Source organism: Pteropus medius, unplaced genomic scaffold (assembly GCF_902729225.1).
Source record: "Pteropus medius unplaced genomic scaffold, Ma_sr-lr_union100, whole genome shotgun sequence".
In the NCBI taxonomy this organism is placed as follows: Eukaryota; Metazoa; Chordata; class Mammalia; order Chiroptera; family Pteropodidae; genus Pteropus; species Pteropus medius.
In genome coordinates, this window is record NW_024354498.1 from 44,670 (window position 1) to 50,461 (window position 5,792).

A 5,792-nucleotide genomic window follows, 5' to 3' on the forward strand; every position below is an offset into this window, starting at 1 on the left:
AAAAGCAAGATTTGAACGGATCAAATTGTTTTCCAAGTAACTTAACTGTGTCACAGAATAAAGCTCAAGAATGTCTATGGGAATACAAAGTTATCTAGCACTTGACAATGTAAAATCCACATCTGTTGTCCAATTAAAAATTACTAAGCGTGCAAAGAAGCAGGAAAATACAACCCAATATGGGGGAGGGGGAATTAATCAATCGAACCTACCTCAAAATGACACAGATGTTAGAATTAGTAGACAAGAATATTAAAAGAGTAACAACAGTATTTAATATACTTAAAAAGTTAAGACATGAAAGATATTTTTTAAAAGACCCAAATCGAGCTGCAAGGGATGAAAACTGCAATGTCCGAGATGAAATTACACTGAATAGGATTAACAGCAAATAATTAATGGCCAAAATTTTTCAAATATGATGAAAACTGTAAACTTATAGATCCAAGAAATTCAATGAATTCTAAGCACAAAATAACATGAAAAACACTATACCAAGGCACATTCTAATCATATTGCTGAAAACCAGTGATCAAGAGAAAGTCTTAAAAGCAATCAGACAATAAAAAAACACATTACATAACAGAGGAACAGCCTATTTCTCTTTGGAGCAATGCAAGTAAGAAGACAGTGAAGAAATATTTTAGAGGAGTAAGAGAAAAAAACTCAACCTAGAATTCTATACCAAGTGAAAATATCTTTCAAAGATGAAGGAAATAAAGATTTTTTCAAATTTGCGAAAGTTGAAAGAAGTCATAACAATGTGCAAAGGATAGTCTCTTCAATAAATGGTGTTGGGAAAGATGAATATCCACATGCAAAAGAATGAACTTGGACCTTTATCTTACACCATACACAAAAATTAACTTGAAATGGATTAAAGACTTAAATGTAAGACCTGAAACCATAAAACTCTTAGAAGAAAACCTAGGGAAAAACTCTTTGACACTGGTCTTGGCAATGATTTTTCGGATACGATACCAAAAGCACAGGCAAAAAAGAGCAACAATAAGTGAGACTAAATCAAATTTAAAAGCTTCTTATAGCAAAGGATACAATCAACGAAATGTTGCTACCTACGGAATAGGAGAAAATATTTGCAAACTGCATATCTGATAAGGGGTATATGTAGAAGGAACTCATACAGCTCAATAGTAAAACAACGAATAACCCAACTTAAAAATGGGCAAAAACCTGAATAGGCATTTTTTTTTCCCAAGGAAAACATACAAATAGCCAACAGATTCATGAAAAGGTGCTCAACATCACAAATCATTAGGGAAATGCAAATCAAATCCACAATGAAATATCACTTCACATCTGTTAGAATGGCTATTATCGAAAAGACAAAAGGTAACAAGTGTTGGTGAGGTTGTAGAGAAAAAGGAATCTTTGTACATTCTTGGTTGGAATGTAAATTTGTGCAGCCACTATGGAAAAAAATATGGAGGTTTCTCAAAAAATTAAAAATAGAACTGCCATACGATCCAGCAATCCCACTTCTGGGAATATAGCCAAAGAAAATAAAATCAGTATCTTGAAGAGACATCTGCACTCTCATGTTCACTGCAGCATTATTCACAATAGCCAAGATATGGAAACAATCTAAGTGCCCATAATGGATGAGTAGATAAAGAAAATGTTATATATATATTATATATACGATATAATATATATATAACATTTTCTTTATATATACTTATGTATATATATGTATATATAAAGAAAATGTTATATATATATAAAATGTTATATATATAACATTATGTATATATATATATACATAAGTATATATAAAGAAAATGTTATATATATATTATATCGTATATATAATACGATATAATACATATATGTATATATACGTATATATGTATATACATATACATATATGTGTGTGTGTATATGTATGTGTGTATGTATATAAAGGAAGAGATTGTCAATTTAGATGAAAATAACTGCCAACCTAGAATTCTAGATCTGGAAAACACATCATTCAAGAACAAAGATGTCACACAGACATTTTTGACAACTGAGCAAATTTGTCACCAGTAGACCTGTAGTAAAGAGAACTCTAAAGTATTCTTCTGGCAGAACAAAAATGATAACAGAGGAAAGATCAGACATGCAGAAAAGAAGAACAAAAACAGTACACATATGGGTAAAAATGAGCATTGACTTATATACCAAAAATAATGTCTTAGAGGGTTTAAAACACACAGAGACTTAAAATATATGACAACAGTAGCATTTAAGTTGGGGGAACTAATGTGATTAAGGTGTTCTATAGTCCTTACATTTTCTCAGAGAAATGTGAAAGTACCAACTAACATTTGACTTTAATAAGTTAAGGAACCATGTTGTACTGTCCAGGGTAACCATTAATAACATAGTAAAAGAAACTTCTTTTAATCTGCAGACTAACAGAAGGGCAAAATGGAGTAGTAAAAAACAATAAATCTGAAATAAAGCAAGTAAGTGGATGAAAGTAAATATGTATCGAAATTTATTTAACAATCTTAGCATCTCTAAAAGTGGGAAAACCAGATCTTATGTGCCTATAATGATGTGATGCAATAGGAAGCACATAGCACCATCTATGAAGTCTTCTTGCCAAAAGAATTGAATAGGAACCTAATCAAGGCCTGAGATGTAACTATCCATTTATAAGAAATATGAGTGATAGAAGAACAAGTTAAATGACATCACGAGAAAGCCACCAGTCAAATACAGTGTGTGAGACATTCCACATAACAAATAACTGGTTTCTCTGAAAAATCAATTTCATAAAAAACAAGGGTAGGTGATAAAAAAAGATGGGTGAGTGACGAACTCTTATAGAATAGAAGAGTCAATTAGGGAAATTTGGATACGGATTGGATAATACATTGATAAGTAATTATTGTAAATGTTTCTATATCTAATGATGGCATGGTAGTTATATTTTACTTAAATGCCATCTGTTTGAGAAGCACACTTGGGTATTTATCATTAAAAATACATGATATCTAGAAGTCGCTCTAAAATCCTTCAGCATAAAATGGGAGAGGAGAGATATATGAAAGGGTATTGGCAAAATGTTGATAATTACAGAATCTGGATAATGGTAAACAGGGGTCTGTTATCCTATTCTGACTATTTTTGTTTGTGCTTGAAATTTTTGATAATAAAAATATAAAAATATATAGGTTAGATAAATACCTAAAATATCACTGATTAAAACGATTGCAGTTAAAAGACTAAAATTGTCATACTGAATTTTTAAAATTTGCTTATATACTTTTTACAAGAGATTAATCTAAAATATAATGATATCCTAAAGCTAAAAGTAAAAAGATATTTTAAAAAGCAAAATATTAAGAACGATATATTTGTAAGCATGTAAGTCCTCAAAATACATATGTAGACATTGCAAAGGACCAGGAAAGCCAAGACACCCTTGAAGAAGAATAAAATGGGTACACTTGCCCTAAGAACTGTAAGAATTATTTTTTTAAAACTATGGTAAGTTATAGAACTGGTATCTAGAATACATAAAGAACTCTTTCAACTCAATAATAAAAAGACAGACAACCCAATTAAAAATGAGCAAAGGATTTAGTAGACACTTCTCCAGAGAAGATATGCAAATAAAAAATGCTCAACACCCTTATTCACTAGAGAAATGCAAAGCAAAACCACAACATACAACTTCACACCCGCCAGGATGGCTATCATCAAAAAAACAAACAGTATCATTTTTAGCATTTGGTACCATATGTATGCCATTATCTTTGATTTTGCATTACTGTTCACAAAAAAGCTTTGTCTAAGGCTTTGATTTTATGATTACAAAAGAAATAAGGCACAACCACAGTTTTCCTTTGTTACTTAAATTTCATCACTGTTGAGATTCTTTTGTGTTAAAAGTGCAACTATCAAAACTAAAAAATTATTGAGTAATATTGCCATACTGCCGATTTTAAATATACAGTACATCATACATACTTTACAAGCAAGTTAAATGGAGATAAAGTTGAAATCATAGAAGATGCAAATGACCTTTCAAAATCAACACAGTGTGTTCTGAAACTTTTCGTGACTTAATACCATGCATCTGTGATCAAAGAACTGTGTGGTTTTGAATAGGACGTAGACCATTAGTGTTACTATTTGAGCTAAACTTCTGCATGGTTCATAATTTTTAAAGTATGTAGTTAATTATTGTCCTTTCTTTTATTCTTACCAGTATGTGCCCATTTGCAAAACAAAAATGCTAATAATCAGTAATAGTCCTATAAAAGATATTAACTCTGTTTAGTCACTGACTGATCTTGCTCTAACCTTAAAATTTTGTGATTGATCTCTGCTGCATTTATTCTAACCACCTCCCAAAAAATTATCTAGTTGTTCCGAATATTGACATTACCCTGGTGTATTCGTTGTTGTATGCATTATTGTTCTCTGTTGCTGTTTTATGCTTCATATTAGCAAAATGTGAAATTTCGTGAAAAAAAAAATCCTTTTGATCTTTAAAAAAAAAACCCTTCTGTAGCAGGAAACAAATTGCTTGTTCTTGAGAACTTTCCCATCAAAAATTTAGTAGAAGCAGGTGTACTTATATCATTTTGATGTTTTTGTTAATGTTTCCAAACAGCATACTTTGAAATTAGAATCACTTCTTATTCATTTTCAATTAATTCTCCTGCTGCTCTTCATCACACATTAGTGATCAAAAACGAGATGTAATTCCCCAATCCTGCCCGCAAGACCTGAGTAGGATATTACTGTAAGTCGAAGGGAGTTTTGCCCTAACTCATGGATTGTGCAAGAAGGACCTGCTGTTGGGTTTGACTGATTGTAGGTGGGTTGTAGTGTGGTGTATTGAAGGCTATTGAATGCAGCTTACAAAGCTTAATAAAAATCTTTATTCTTTTCGTACAAAAAAAAAAGACAGATAATAGCAAGTGTTGACAAGGATGTAGAGAAATCGGCACCCTTATGGACTAGTGAGGGGAATGCAAAATCATGCAGCTGCTTTGGAAGGTGTTCTAGCAGTTGTTCAAAATGTAAACATAGAGACATAGAGTCACCATATGACCCAGTAATTCCACTCCTAGGTATATAATATACTCAAGAAAAATGAAAACACATGTACATGCAAAAATTTATACACAAATGCTTATAGCAGCATTGTTCATAATAGCCAAAAAGTGGAACAATTCAAATGTCCATCAACTGATTAGTAGATAAAGCAAATGTGGTCTATCCAAACAATGGAATATTATCCTATTATAAAAAGGATTGAAGTACTGACACATATTACAACATGGGTGACTCCTGAGACATTATGCTAAGTGAACGAAGCCAGCAAAAAGGGCACCTATTGTATGATTCTATTTATTTGAAATGACCATAATAGCAAATCTATAGAGACTGGAAGTAGATTAATGGTTGTCAGAGACTGGAAGGAGCGGGGGACCAGGAAGTAACTGCTAATGGGTATAGGATTTATTTTGGGGTGATGAAATATTCTAAACTTAGATCATGGTGACGGTTGCACAACCCTTCGATTATACTAAAAGCATTTAATTGTACACCTTAAGTGGGTGGATTTTATGGTATGTGAATTATATCTCAATAAGGATGTTTTTTTAAAGCTATAGTAATTCCAATATGCAGTACAGTTGCAGAAAAAGACAAATGACAAGTGGAACAAAACAGAGAGCCTACAAGTAGAACCACATATGGAGGCATATTTTATATATTACAGAGCTAGCTCTGTAAATCGGTGGGGAAAGTATTGGTTTTTTGAT